This window comes from Nyctibius grandis, chromosome 27, assembly GCF_013368605.1.
Source record: "Nyctibius grandis isolate bNycGra1 chromosome 27, bNycGra1.pri, whole genome shotgun sequence".
NCBI lineage: Eukaryota > Metazoa > Chordata > Aves > Nyctibiiformes > Nyctibiidae > Nyctibius > Nyctibius grandis.
In genome coordinates, this window is record NC_090684.1 from 824,199 (window position 1) to 840,606 (window position 16,408).

Here is a 16,408-nt window from a genome sequence, read left to right on the forward strand (position 1 = left end):
ATGCGGGACTAATTATATATGATTGAGGATTTTAAACTGCTATTTTTAGCTTTGCATTAAAAAAGATTTGATGAATCAAATGTTTGTGCTCAGCATTTTGATCTCAAAGAGGAGCAGACTGCGTGACCCGCAGGGATGGAGCCCAGCGGCGCTCGCTGCAGCCTGCGTGGAGCTCTGCAGCGCTGGGGCAGACTGAATGGAGCCAGCGATTCACTGGAATAAGAAAGTCTCTGTTTTTCCCTCCAGTACGAGCGGGAGCAGGTGAACATCAAGGCTCTTTTCATTATCAAGTTGACTTCAGCTCATTCTGCTGGGAAAGATCTAAGCAGCACGTTGCGGTGACACATCTGAAGACGAGCATGAAAGGGCCTGCGTGCATCACCGGCGAGGCAGGCACACCCCAGCACCCGGGGCTCTGCCGGGCTCCCATCCCGCACCGCTGCGCTGCTGTCACCGGCAGAGAGACACAAGAAAATCTTGACTGAATTGTTTTTCATCTGCTGCATTAAAAAGCAAATGAACTCCGTGGGGATGTTTTAAAGTGGCAATAAACAGAGGGAGGGCGAAGCCGCAGCGAGTGCTCGCAGGCACGGCTGAGCTGCGGCGCGAGAGATGGGCTGGATCCTCCCTCCGGGAAGTTCTGTAGTCAAGGAACAAAGCCAGGGACGTAAGAGGAAGATGGGCAGAGATGTGGTGGCTGCCAAGAGAGCCATGAACGCCCAGGGCAAACACACTGGCTGCAGCGATGGGATTTTATCGCCAGGCTCCCGAGCTGGGCGCTGCTCTGTGCTGCGGGTGCCAGTGGGTGCTGTGCCCGGGGCACCCAGACTGTGCCTGGGCTGCAGAAATAGGGCAGCGGCTACGGGGCCTGCACGGAGCCCCGGCGTAAGGCAGGGGGCCGGGGGAGTGGTGGGGGTCTCACATTGCCCAGCGCTGGCGAAGGCAAATCGCTGCTGCCCAAGATGCTGCTCCTGCTGCCTCGTCCCTCCAAACCCGAGAGCTGCCTCGTAGCTGCGGGAAGAGCGAGTAACGTGCAAGCAGGAGAAAAGCTGTTTTTCACACTTATTGCCCTTGAATTGGCAGAGTGAGACATCATGTTTTATATTAACTTCATAATAATTACAGTTATTACTGAATTCATGTATACCAAAGAGGTTACAGCTCCCTGGGAAAGCTCATAATATTATTAATGGATATGCCATTCCATCGGCGTTATCATGTAACAAGCTAATTCAAACATCTCGATATTAAGCAGCACACCTCCGACCGCTCCGGATCCGCGCGTGTGGCTGGGAGCAGTTCCACACACCTGGCACACACGTCATTGTCCTTTGGAACAACTGCTTTGCAAGGCACCAGTAGAACAACCCAAGGACAGTGAGAAGTGCTGCCTTTATTTAAAGCAGTGAAATTAAAACTGAAGGATTTTAATAGAGGAATGGTGTGACAAATGAAGGAACGGTTGCTAGCTGTGGAGTGCCGAAGGAAAGGAAGAGCTTGTCTTTAGGAGACAGTAAGGAACTCACCCAGCCTGTTCCCACACTTCATGATTAATTGCAGAGATTTAATTTCTGTGGGCATGTGTTCGCATCGGCAGACAAACTTCTCCGTCAGATTAGAAGAAGTGACCCATCTACAGAGCAGCCGTTAGTGTGGCTGAAAGATCTGGAGAGTGGCTAAAGAAGTTATCTTTAGACCTTAAAGAAAGGTCACCTTCGCCCCGGGCTGGGGGAGGACGGCAGGCTGCTGGCAGCAGCCAGGGAAACGCTGATACAAGGGAAAAAAATGTCTATGACGAGGACAGTCAAAGATGGGGGCAGCTCCATCATGTCCAGGCTCGGCACAGCCAAGGACACCTCCCCGGCCCCCACCGGCCCCTGCCCGGGGAACGAGCACGTTGTGGAAGCAGGAATTCAGTCTCACGTGTGCGGTGTCAAAGTGACATAAATTCAGACTGGGCCTATAACCTCCCATTGATTTTTACTGTAAATCTAATCCTCGGAGCCTGCCATCAAATGAATTGTTGCACATAAAACCCAACCGTACCCATGACAGGAGTGAGATTAGACAGCAGGTCTGTTCCAGGACTGTTGCAATTTCCTCCATAATGTCAGACTATAGTAACACATACATATTTCAAAAAAATTAAATTGCTATTAAACTTTCTGACCATCTTTGTAAATTAACCTCTCTTTCATCTCGGCAAGAGCTAGCTTTTGATTTAGCAGGAAATAATTTTTTGAGCAGTTTCCAGGCTTCTTCCATTAGGCGTTTGGGCTGTGGTCAATCAGCCTGAGTTAATTACCTGCTTAAAACAGACCCCGCGTCTGTGCGAACTGGTGGCTCATCTGTTCTGCAAACACTGGTTTTCTCCCCTTTACTAAAAGGTGAAGCCAACCCCCCCGGCCAGCCCCCGTGGGAGCTCTGGCCACAATTTGCACTTCATTTTCCCCGTGCAGAGCTCGGGACCGGGCGCCCGGGGCCGTCGGGTCTCAGGAGGGTGGCCGAGCCACCCCACAGCCGTGTTTGCCCTAACCCAGAGCTCCTTCCACCCTGTGGCCGGGAGGGCGAGCGGAGCTGGGCTGCAGCCCAGGGTCAGCGCCATAAATCACCATGCAGCTGCGGCAAGGGTTTCTTCCCACAAAGAAACAGAGCGTTTCTGGTGAGAACTAAGGCAGCAGGTCCTGCTCCTACCTTTCCTGGTGTGCTGTGCACGACCCTCCAAACCGATGCCGGGCAGGTCGCTGTCACGTACAGCTCTGGTGGGACGTTTCTCCGGCCATCAGCAGGTACAAGGTCTCCAGGTCACCCCTCGGAAGATCAACGCCGCCTTCTGCCTTCCCCCAGAGGATGCTCTTTGCACAAGACTTATTCTGTAACCAAAAATACAAAGGCAAATATTAGGCACCAGGACACTGCGACCTGCTGTGACCGGGCCAGCTGAGCCTGGTCTCACATCAGCCCGTGTGCACAGCCTGGGCAACCAAGGGGAAAAACCAACACCCAAGAGATGGACTCTTTTTTTTTTTTTTTTTAGTGTGTGGTCTTTCCCAGGAAAGCCTTGGCCCCCGACCAGACAAGGCTGTGCCCAAGCCAGGTGAACCCTCATTTATCCAATATCAACAAAGCCCTAATTGAGAGATCAGTTGGGAACCTGCCTCTCCACACGCCATTTGGAGAGCTGACAAAGCCACCTGTAGGGGCTGGAAAATAAGTTCTGCCTCATTACAAAAGAAATTGCATCTAAATGAAAACCAACATATAATAAGAGCTCTGAAATGCCTGCAGAACGCTGCCAACCAGACAGGTAATCCAATGATATATAGCACACACCATGCCTTTGACAAGGGTCACCCTTAATTATTCAGCAATTGAAGGAGCTAAACTCATTTCCCCAAAGGCTTAAATGTTTTTTATTATGATGTGTAAATTCCAGGGCAGAGAATTAGCTGGCCAGAGCCTAAGAACTGCATCTCTTTGACAGATTAAAACCTAAATAATCATATGTATAGCAAAGCAGAGGCACATTAACCAGGCTTTTCGATAATATTTTGAAAAGATTTCTGAGTCAGGATACCCTTCAAACGTTCCCCTCCTTTTCTCTTTGGCTGTAGCCATTATCAAAATTTTAATGGCCTAAACTACAAGAGATTTATTAAATCTGCGGCAGGCTGGGTTAGCACATCTGCCAGGCTCTGCAGAGGGAGCTCCCGGCAGCGGCCGGCAGGCGGACGGGCAGAGCCTGGGTTCCCCCACCGCAATGAAAGCTACGGGCTCCTCAGCGAGAGGAACGAGAAATAGATGCTTTGGTGTGGGGAGAGACACTTCCCGACGTTGGGCAGTGCACTTCAAACAGAAATTTTATCTTCTTTTGCTGAAAAACACGCACTTCTGTAATTACTTCCACAAGCAAATTTAATCTCATCAAATCTTCTTCATGTGTGAGTCAGGTTTAGATTTTTTTTTTAAATTATTGTTTTTTTAAAGCATCTACCACAGTTGTGCGCACACAGGAGCGAGTCCAGCTGCCAAGGGCGCCAGGCCCATGGGGATGTGCCCAGCCCGGTTGTGGAGTTTTGCTTCTGAGTTTTGTATTTTGGTGATTTTCAATCTGAGCGAAATACCGGTTCATTTTTCAGGGTTTGGTGTTATTTTTGAAGTAAATCTTACTAAGATTTAAAAAAAATGTTATTTCAGACCTTAAAAATGTAGATGTTGCATTTAATAAACATCAATAGCAACTGCTTTGACTTTCTGAAAAATGTTTTTCAGTTTTTTACATGCTGAAACACTTTGACAAATGCAACATGAATTCACAAGTACTTTCAGCTGATTCAAACCTGCATTTTTTTCAACAAATAAAACATTCAGCTGAAATGTTTTGCCCAACTCTAATGTTTGTCCTGTGCCTAAGGGTGAATTTCACTCTGTGTGAATAACAATGCGGCGCAGACAAGATCAATAAAACTCATATTTCACTTTATTCGCTGCCGTGTTCCAAGCGAACCTGGCGCGCAGCTGGGGCATTACCGCCCGACGCGCACAACGGAGCTTTAATTCCATCGGAACGAGGAGCAAATTGCCTTTTACATCCTGGTTCTACCCCAGATTTGATGGTGAGCCCAGAGAATGAGCGGAGTGTGTCGAGGCGAGCGGGGATGCAGGAGCCGAGGTTTGAACACTGGCAGCTGTGTCCCCCCTTGGCTCGGGCGGCACCGGCTCCAGCAGCTCCCCTTCCCCTCGGAACTGAGCCGAGGAACAACGGAGCTGTGTTCGGCTCCTTATTTATCTGCAGAGAGCCCAAGCAGCTCCCCCGGGGACACGACACCTGCCTGGGGACAACCTGGAGGGGACAGCCCGCGCCCGCCGTCATCAGAAGGCCAGGACCAGCAGCCTACTACTACAATAATAAGGTGAGAAAGTCATTTATGACCCTACTTCACCGTGCCTGAGCCCAGCGGGGAGCTGCCGGGTGCCCAGTGCCTTGTGCCCTTGCTGCTGGAAGCCGCCCATCACGGGACGCGCTCCCGGCCACGCTGGGCTTGTGCAATGGAAACAGGCTGGCAGAGACCACAGCGTTTATCCGCCAGTCACTGCCTCGTACGGACACGAAGGGCATGGCTATCACCAGCACTTAGTTTGACACCTTTAGAAAACCAACCAACCAACCCAACCACCACAGAACAGTCCTCACGTCGCTTCCCTTCGCTCTTCCCACACTGGGAAGTCTGGCTAACTGGCATGTGCACAGTACCATAGAGGTTCTTGCATCTCCCCATTTCATTTACTGTCTTCACACTGCTTCCCTTCCCTTATCACAGCTGTAAACACGCATCACAGAGCCAATATTTACATTGCAAATGAAGACTGACTACACCTGGGATGAGTTTACCCTGTTTTGTTATCTGTCTCCTCAATTACTTCTCCCTTTGTGAGCTGTGATGGCAGCGGGTACGTGGGGGGTTCAGAGGCAGAGGCTGGGCCCAGCATCCAGCAGAGAAAGGGGGAGATGCAACATGCCAATTTTTGCTTCACTACAGAAAGGTTTTTACAACGATGCGACGCTGTTAGAGACTGCTGAGGAGCTGCTAATACGTTGGCCACGTTACAAAAACGTTTGGGTGATTAGCTCGTGAAAGGAGAGATCAATCCACCGGAGTGAAATAACTGTGGGTTCATTTTGCTACATGGTCTGTTCTGCATTTGATGACTAATTATCAGCATCTAATAAGAGAACGTTATCTTTACATCACGTGAGGGTTAAATGCATTGCTTTACGTGACGCTGAAGACTGCCCAGATGAGAAGGCGAAATATTTCTTTTATTGCTATGTTTGTCTGGTTTTATCTGTGTTGAGCAGAAAATGCTCTGCTTTAAAAATACATTGTGGCTTCTTTGATTTCCTAAATAGATTTATAATTATCTCAAAATTGAACACACTCAGCTTCTGTACAAGTACTCACCACGCAGTGTCCTTCGCAGGAAGCGCAGCCCTTGGCAGAGTTTCGCTGCTCTCTTCGGAGGGGAACGAGATAAACCAGCGTGGGCGTCTGGGCAGCTGCAGGGGCGAGGGCACGCGCGTGGGCAGGCGCTGCCGATGCTGTGCCCCTCCACGGGCTGGGTGTTTTTCCCTCTGACCTGACCCTCCCTCTCGGGGAAAAAAAAAATGGGACTGGGCTGGACAGAGCTGGAACAAAGACTACAGAGACAGACAAACTGCGGGTCTTCGGGGTGTACCTGCACTGGCTTTGCGTCCCGATATCATCCGAGAGCGTGACAGGGTCCTGACCACGCAGCGTGTCTTTCCCTAAGGTGTTGCTATGACAAGAACCACTCACCAAACCCCTTGCACTCTGACATGCATCTGCTGCCCAATACCTTTTCTATACATACAATCACGTCCTCACACAGGCATAAGGTACCTCCTAAATAACCTTTTCCACGAAGACATTTATTATTGATATACACAAAGAGAAGAGAGGTGGAGGAAGAAAGAATGGAAACTTACTGGGCATCATCTTAAAATTCTGAGCATTTAAGTCTTTTTAAAACTTTAGCCCAGGCACAGCCCGATTTAGGCTGGGTTGCTTCTCCCTGCCCATCACATCGCACCCGCCCACCCGTGCTCTTCCGCCCCATCAGCAGCTGCTGCGGCTGAGGGCCAGGCCAGCTGCCAGCACCTTTCCTCATGAAGAAGAAACCTGAACCTCTCCTAAGAATGAACAACCTAATGAAAAGCGAGAACAGCTCGCTCTGGCTCTCGCCGTCCCTTCCCCGTGCCCACCCTCGCACCCAGCCGCTGGCCGAGGTGGGAGATGGCTCGTTTCGAGCCACGTCTGGACTTCACTCCACAGTGGCCATCCCTAAGTTTCCAGAAACTCATCCTTCCTACAGCCATCATTTCTGTAAGCCTCCTCTGCAGCCCGTGGGACAGACAGGCACCTCCAGAGTATAATTCAAAGAACAAAACCGAAGACTCGGGCTCCTGCTGTGAGTCACCAAAGAGCCTCTCGCCACCGGCTAGACTGAGAGCCAAGAGCAAATGGGATCTGACGGAGACACCGGAGCTAGATGCTAAAGCTGGCAGGATAAATCTGAGCCAATATCTACAGTGTAAGCATATCCTAAACCTCCTTCAAGATCCAGACTTGAGCCATCACGCAAGCCCTGTGTTCAGTTGGGATATCAGACTTCTCGGTTCACACCAGCGAGGGGCAGAAAAAGTGAAGAGCTGGGAGGAGAAAAGCAAAAATTGTTCCCAGGTAGTTCTGGCCCTCATTGGGAAGGGAGAAGCAGAGCTTGCTGGAAGATACCCTGCTCTTATATGACCGTATCAATGTCACAGCCCATATTAATCTGATCTCTCGGTGCTTTTCTGAACTACTCCCAATTTTATTTTTTTTTTTGCAGTCTAAGGTTTAATCCTCCAGTGCAAATGGCATCCAGCCAGCTGCTCGCATTTCAGGTTTAGGAATAATTTGTGTAATTTTTGTAACTCAGCAGAGTGACTGTTGTTAGCCTGTCCTTGAAAGAAACAGAAAAAATTACAAGGTAGAGCAAAATAACATAAGCATGCTCTAATTCTGTAAAATCTAGGGAATTAAAGCTCCTCTTTCTCAATGGCACGCAGCACCATTAAATTCAAAATGCAGGCTGAAAGCGTAGCTGTCCATCAAAAGAAAAGGTTTTCTGAAAGTGAAGGAATAGGTAAAGAATCATGTCTACATAAAAGGACTCTAAAGTCAGGCCTGTTGCAGAGCCCCAATGTTTTACCGACACCCTTCAGCAAGCGACATTTCTGGAACGAGGAGTCAGCCCGCAGAGATGTCAATAGCCAATCTGTGGCTTGTTAGAGCTTACACTTGTTTACTGGCATTTAAGTAGACAAGACATTGATGCTATGAAAGTGGGAGGGAAACAGTGTGAGCCAATAGTGTGTCTTGTCAGGAAATTAATTTGACTCTGGTCTTTGTGCCCCAAACTGCGGAGACAACCCGTTACAGGAGGGCTGGCACTGCTGAAAATGAAATCGGGAACGTGGAGGAGTCAGCAGCTCCTCCAACACAGACCCAGTTTAGTGTTAATTTAAAGCTCACACTGGACATCTAACAAGTGCCTTTTATCACAGAAGATTCTAAAAGGAACAACATTTTCTGACATAAATGTCTCTGCTAACAACAAAGACCAGAAGTAGCTTGTGGCCAAAGAATAAATGTTTTTCGAAAGCTTAGCAACAGCTCGTGCACTGAATGGCACCGTCTGCCTCAGAAGGCTAGTGCTGTATTGTCAGGATTGTGTGAAATTATCCCGGGTCCCGTCTGCGATGGTTTTTGAGCTGTGCATCTTATCTCTCTGCCTGAGGGTCTACCATGTGCACCTTACTGGGGGCACTGATCATCTCTGCACCCGGCTGAGCCACCGCGGGTGACAAGCTCTGTATGTCTGGTATTACTGCTGCTGCTTTGGTTGGGAATGGGAACACACGTGATTGTCAGCAGCAATGTTCTTTCTTGGCTTATATCATTTATCTGCTCTCCAAGTTGCCCACAAGTGGCTTTCCAGATTTATTGTGACATTAGATGAGCGTGTATCTGCAAAGAGATATAAGAGTATGACCCCAGACCTGGCGCAGTCCCTTGAGCAGTCTTTATCAGGGGCTCAGACAAGCGAGATACACATTGGTTTTCATTGTTTTGACATCTTTCCAGTGCTAATTAAAACCTGAAGTACTGTTTCTTTCATTATTTCATTTGGTTGTTTAGAATTGTAAGTGTTTGTTTTTCCTAACAGCAGAGTTTGTTTTTTTCAGACCTGGTTCTCCCGCAGAGTCCCTCGGGCTGGAGCCAAGAAAAGCACCTCGATGGCGTGCGAGGCACCGCGCTCACATTCACTCTGCGAGCCAGCAGGAATTTTAAGTGAACATCTATTCATATGTCTATTTGTGCTGGATTAATTACTACATAATCATAACCATTCTCTTCTCCTCACTGCTGCTCTCATGCGAAGGAAGGATTGTAGCTGTTTCCAAATGGTTGCCTGAAGGGCCCTACAGCAGCAAAGCTCCACATCCAGCAGCAGGTCTGAATGCCATGTGACAACCTTTGTTACCAAATGGCTCTAAACCCACATTTGAACAGGGGCCGGGATCCTACCGAGTCAGCCCCTGGCCACAGACCAGCAAAGCACTTAGCGTGTGTTTACCTTCACGCACATTAGCAGACCCTTGACTTGCTGGGCCTTTAGGATCTTCGTTTTAAACGTGTGCTTCAACATTTCTGAGCAGATGCCAGAACGCTCCAAAGGGGCAGCACCTTGCAGGGCTGGGCGCTCGGGGTCAGCCGTGGTTCACACGCCAGCCCTCCACAGCTCTGCGCGGCCCCGGCGCACCCCTGCACACCAGAGCATCGGGATTAATCCGCACTCCGCGGCCACGGATCAGGTCACCCCCAGCCATTCCCGTGAGATCAGCTTCCAAGCAGGGACTCTTGAAAATAAGCAATCACGGGAGTTCAGGGAGCAGATTTACCAGTTCCTTTGCATGCATGTTTGAGCGCTTTAGATGATTTATCCGCTCAGAAAAGGATTATTTTTGAGCCTCCCCTTGCCAAAAGAGGTAAGCCTTATCAAACGAAAATCAGAATCTATTCTTCGGATCAGCAGCCTGGATCAAAGCTGAGGTGGAAAGGAGGTCACATAAACCACAGACACTTTCATGAATATTTGCCTTGCTTTTCCTTAAGCTTCACATCCAAAGGCCTGATCTGGAACACGTCAAGTGCCTTCGCACAGTGCCGCACGCTTCCAACAGGCAGTAGATCTTTGCAGCAAAAACAAGATGTGGAAAAGGGCCTTCAACATTTTGTATACTGAGAAAAAGGGGAATTTTATACTCATCCATTTCTGCCACCGGCAGAAATACAGAGCTGCTTCTCTCTCAAATGTGTGTGCTGAGAAACCGGGCAACGTCTGCAAACTCCATTACCCAAATAAGAAGTGGCGTGTGAAGGAAACGTGCAAAGTGAATTTTGAAAAATCAAATTAATTTTTTTTATTTGCCAGCTTGTCACCTAATACAAAAATCAGAATTACTGATCAGTTTGACCCTGAATTTTGCTATGAGCCAACCCAGTCATATTTTAAAAGACGTGCCAACGTGTCTTGATTAACCTCACCCCTGCCTGTAACAAAAGTAACATCGTGTTCAACACCAATGAAGTTTGCATATCACACATTTTCCCAGGAGACATAAAAAGCCCAACAGTTATTATCTTTTTCCACTGCAAAGCAAGTGGGATCATGTTTCCAACATCTGCACCAGCTTCAGGCGGTTTAGCGCTTTGACAAGCCAAGTGAGGGAAACCTGCTCTGCGGTGGGTGCCGGGAGAGCCCCGCTCCGCTCGGGCTCGGTGCTCAGGCTGGAGCCGCCAGCTCCCAGCTCGGGGCCGTTCCTGCAGGACCCTGCCAGATGGGACAGTGGGAACAAACCAGAAAACCAAAGTAAAGACAAGGGCTGGTTTCTGCTTTCTCTCAGGAACTGAGGGTCTCACAAAGCAGCAAAGATCCGCTGCGTCCTGGCAAAGGGCCTGAATAGTCCAAAAACCCCTTTAATAAGCTGCTCTTCCAGCCTGTTCAGAAGCAAGGTCTCCCTCGCGTGCTCACGATCTAAGGGCAAGAGAACCTCCTGCTCAGAGGGATGTTTGCATAAATATCCCTTTCAAGCTTCTTGAGAAGGTTAGATGAGAGATTTTCCATTCATGAAGAACTTCATTTAACACTGACTATCCAAAACCACCGAATTTACTCTCAAGCTACCAGTGATTGCTTCTGCTGTGAGCAAGTCTAAGTTGAGGCATTAACAAAAGCCCTTCTTCTATATCAAAGGCCTGTACTGAGGATTAAGATCTGAACTCCAGGTTAGCCCTTAACGACACACACATGCACACAGAAAACCTTCCCTTTAGCTAGAAGACTACATCCTGCTGTAGCAAGGCAGAAATAATGATCTTACTGGATTCAGTAATTAAAAAAAAAAATCAGATTAAGCTTGAATTTTAGTTACAGAATTTGTCTGCAGGTAAAATTATTTTTAAGCTGTTCCAAGATAAAAGAGTAAATCTCTGCCTGCCTATCAGCATTCTGTGGTATAGGGAGAGGGGGTTGGTATGACAAACTTGTTCAGAGCGAGAATCCATCTCTGCTTTTTTTCTTCTCCTCACCAGTGCGTAGGGAACCATCCCCTCCTCACCACTAGGAAACAGTCTGGAAAAACCCCTCCAGGGCTGGAGGTCCAAGCCACCACGCTCATAGCCAAGACAGCCTTCTACAGCAAACCTGCCCTACCGCTGCGTCCTCCCAAGCCAGTCCAGCACCTGCCCCAGCTCTGTCCTGGATCTCTGCGCTGGCTCGAGAGGAGAGCAGAGGCGTATGGAGGCAGAGTGGGGCCAGTTCTGAAGGGCACAAGGCTGCTGCAGGAAGCCTTCATCTACTCTTCAGTCATTTTTCAGCTATTTTTATCTCCCATGTGATAATTAAGCAGCAGGGAAAAAAAGGGCTTACAAGAAGTAGGGCCTTTCATTTTTATTTTCAAAATTTTATCTGTCTCATTAAAAGTTCCATCAGGGAGGAGAGAGGCACCTCTCCAGCGACACCATCGTCATGGAAACGGAAACACAACCTTGTACAAACCACGGCCACACGCAGGGAGGGTCCCTCCGCCCCTGCCCATGCCCGCACCCCTCGAAGCTGCCCCAGCGCAAGCACGTTGCATGGGGAGAAGCTCCTGCCATCACCTTACAGCACCTCCCCGTGCGCCAAGGGCAGCAAAGGGACCCTGCAACCCCGTGGCAGGAGCCCAGCAGGGCTTTGCCAGCAGAGAGGAGGCCTTCACCCACCCTCTCCAGACCCCCGAGAGCCAGGGGGATACAAGAAAACGCAGCAGCGAAGCCCTTACTACAGGCTCTTTGCGGGAGCCCCTGGTTCTTCCCTCTCTCCTGTGCCCTTGCACAGCCGCCCCACCAGCGGTGAGCGTCCCACCACAGCCCGGCTGCTCCTGGAGCCTTGCCGGAGGCAAAACTCCCGCTGGCCAGGCGCTCGGGAGGGCACGGGAGCCACGGGGCGCCCAGGGTCCCTTCTGTGACACAGCTTCTACACTTTCTTTTACCACAAATATTCCATGTCTCTAATTCACCAGACACCTGCAGTTCTCCAAGCACTGCAGCAGAAGCACACACACTTCTGCACAGATCTGAAATCCAGGACTAACCTCGCAGATGCAGGTCCATGACCACTGGCGTGACGGGCGAGCGCGGTGCCACGCACGGGGCGGCGACAGACGGTGGGTCCTCACAGCACGAGCCAGAAGCGAGCTGAGCACAGGTCTGCTGAACCTGATATGCCACACAGGCACCATAACCCAATTAACTCTTCGTCCTGCCGGGCCACGGCTGCCCAGCGCTCGCTGCCTGGGTCCGGAGGGGCCTCTGCCACGAGGGTGGGAGAGCTGGATCCCCAGAGGCAGGGATGCCTGGAGGAGCAGCCTCAGAGCCTGCAGGGGGGAGCTGGCAGCCCAGCCTTTTATCACCTCCCTCCCCACCCCAGGCCATGCTGATTGATGCTGTAACATAATGATCTCACATGGGGAAGAGCTTATAGGAGGCAGGTGAGCTAAAACAAACAAACAAACAGAACAAGACAAAAGGAGGCTCCTGGCTCTGACTGGCCATCCCTGTCCTGCTCTCACACCTGTGTCACACACCAACACACACCTGTGTCACGCACCGAGACGTGGGAACTGCTGTTTTCTACTCCAATTCGCCCAAAACCAAGTTCAGGCCTTGGGTGGAGGAGACCCCATCGCTTTTGATGCAACCATATACGCTATATACCGGTCGGCTGAACAAGGACAATCTCTCTCCCAGATTTCTCCTCCCTGCCCCCATACCTAATAATAATAAAAAGGAATCATGATAGTACAGGATTCATTCCCCAGACAATAGCTAGGCAGGCTGTGTATTTCTTTACGGCTGTTGACTTGATTTAAAATGCACTCTTAAAAATGAAAGAACAACTCCTTAAATTTGCAGTAAATGTATAGTTCCCCAGATCTGATTTACTGGTTATGAGCCATCAGAAAACTGCAACTGCAATTTATTGTATTGTTGACTCGAGCAGCGAAACCTTCAGCATCACTCTAGCTCTGGTAACCATTCCAAACCTGATAATTTAACGTTAATCATATATTTCAGGTTGGTTTGGTTGTTTCTTTTTTAATTCTCAGCTTCCAGGAGATAAGGGCGATTGCTTCAATGGTGGCTGGTTAGCCCAACGTGTGTGAGATCACAGGAGCGCGGTTGGCTTGTGCTTTGCTCAGTTCAGAGCTTTTTAGCCTTGGTCGACTCCTAATTGCACGAATTCCCAACTGGCTGCAGGCAGATCCCTGCAAAAGGAACTTGCTGCAGCGCAGCCGGATAAAGAACAATGTGTCACGTCCTGCCTGGACTGCGAGATGCTAAAGCATTAGCAGTAAAGTGTACAGCAAAGCAGCAAAGAATTCATCTGCTTCTACAGAGCTTCTAGCTTCAAGCCAATTGTCCTAATTTTCCTCTCATTGGCATCGCCCTGTTCCAACTCCCTGGTCTTCGGTGAGGGTCCCCCTGCTCTGCACTGGGCGCGGTACAAGCAAGCGGCGCCCCAGGCCTGGGGTACCCCTGGGACAGCAGCACTAGTGAAAAACGGCTTCAAATTCAGGATGGCAAGACTGGACTGCTCTGGCACTGTTCTCTTCAAGGTGTAAATAAAGGCAAATCACAGGCAGGGTTGTCTCACAAGCAGACACTGAACACCCAGGCACACTAGTTCACTAACCGACGGGGCAGCACTGCTTTCCTGCCCCCAGCTCATCTCTCCACCTGCTCCTCAAGAGCCCTGCATCCTCCGCTCGCTCCGGCTGTGCTTTTCACCCTGCCCTTCCCTGCCTGCCTGGTGCCACGCGCCGGTCTCACCTGTAATCAGGAATGGTAACACGAGACTCTCATTACTTAAACGTTTGGATGTTGATAACGTGGAGTATGGCCAATTAAGCACAGTCCCCGATGAGCTGTTGCAGGCAGCAGCATTGCAAACCAGCGTCCTGATTTCACTCCCCGTGTGAAGTGAGACTGGAAGAGCGAGCCATGGTGTGCCCGGGGAGAGACGGAGCACAGCGGACAAGGAATCAAAGCCCTGATTCAGGATCACTACTGTCCTTCAAGGGTCTTTCCCCTCCACTGTCGTGTATGATCTTTTCTTGATTCGTTAAGGTCAGCTGAGCAGAAAACTTTGCAGCTGCTGGCTAGCTAGCAGAGCTGCTGGACACCATCCACGGCTCCTTCCTCTTCCCTTTTGGAAAGAAGTGGCAGAATGCAGCTGCCTGTGAGGCTTTATTTCGGGTTGGAAAACCTCCAAACATAGAGGTGGAAAAAGCTGAGCAGGCTGTAAATCAGAGATGGCCTTGGACCAAACCCCCGGGTCTGCAAGTACCAACAGGCAGTGAAAGATTGCAGACCGAGACCGGGAGATGGACTGTCCCTCACACACCGATGTCTCTGTCGGACGGAGGGGTCTGAGAGCCGCACGTGGATGCAAACAGCACCCCTGTACGTTCTGCAGCGTGCCCTGAAGTGGAGCCAATACAATCTCCAGTCACCCTAAGTGAATCCCCCAACCCTTAACATCTCCCTGTAGGGAACCTTCTTCAAAAGGTGCTTGAAAACGAGCCGCTGTTTCCTTTCTCTTATTTTTAAGCCAATAACAACATCCCCTTAAAAACTCCCGAGGGATGCCGAGAGAATTCAGAGTTTCATTTTTTACAAATCTCTACAAAATGTTTCAGATACTGGTTTTGCAAAAAAACTAAAGCAGAACTGTGTTATGAAAGACCATTTATTATGGACACTTTCCAGATGTGTCTTGTTTTCCTTATAAGAAAGCCTGCAAAATTCTGATCCAAATCCAATTTTTGGCAGTTTTTTTCTGTGTCAAAACAAATTTTTCACCAGAAGTGTGCTGATAAAAGGGAATTTAGATTAGCCCTAGTGAAGATCATTTCTGCTCCTACAGTCGACACTGCATTTTCCAGTGATAAAATATATACATGAGACAGACAAACAAGTGAGCAAGTTACTTGAACACCGTATTTTGCCATGCCTGTGGCACGAAGGCATCTTACTTCAAGAAAGTGGTAGATATTTTTCATTGGATTTATACGACGAGATAGAAAGTGCCTTGTGCCTTCCTTCATTTATTCATTTTTAGGACTACCTGTTCTGTGCCTTTGTGTACCACGATAAGAAGCCCAAGAGAAATCTTGGAGGGTGGATAGTTGGAGAGACGGATGGATGAAGTTCTGGAGAAATGCCGTATCAGTTTGCTTTATGATGCCGGGGTGAAGGGCAGACAGACCGACAAACAACTAACTAGATCACCCTTTACACTTGTATACAACTGATTTCCTTCAGGAATCATGTAGCCATTTATAAATATTTATACATTCTGATAATATACTTTTTATCGGTAAATATTATTATACTCCTTTAGCTGGAAGTGAGGAACACAGAGCTTAGGAGCCCTAGCCAAGGTCTGAGAGAGGTTCCGAAAGCAGCAGAGATACATTCAAGCAGCCGTGTTTTCCAGGCTGTTTCAATCACTAGACCACATATATCATTTTAAGGCTACAAAGGCTGACTCTTTCACATAATCATATTAATGATCTTTCTTTAATCTATGAAGGTATTTTCAAGCTTGGATGCAAAGCAAGGAAACTGCTGGCACAATCTATAGGACATAATCAGACTACGAAGCTACAATGTTATGGCAAGCTGTAATTTCAAGCAACCAGGCTAGCTTTATTACTGCAAGTGCCATTACAGAATGCTTATACAGCACGGCCACGAAGTCACCGGGGCAGTTAGATGCAGAATTAATGCAGGATAGCGCCCAGTGTGAAGAACACACACAATAAATAAAATACACTCTAGAGGCATAGGATATAAATACAGAAGAAAATGACAGAGCAAAAAAAATCAAATGAGCTATATTAAATACTGATATTTGACCATGCATAGTTTATTCCAGATGTTTCTCTGCAAATATGGCTTGTTTTAACACTGGCAGGTTCTACTTTTCAGTAATAGAATGAGAAAAAGTTGTTCAAAAAGCTTTAATAAAACCTCTAACTGGTGCAGTTCTTAGGTTCTCTAAGGAGATATTCCTAGATAGAGAAAGGGAAAGGCAGGAAGAGCAAAAGAGAAACGGGGAAAAACAGAGACAGTTTTTCTCTGAAAAAAAAGAGAGAAAAAGAGATAAAGAAACAAAGAAAGGAAAATATAAATAAAAAGAAAGAGAAGAAGGAATATTTTCACATCAGACTCTT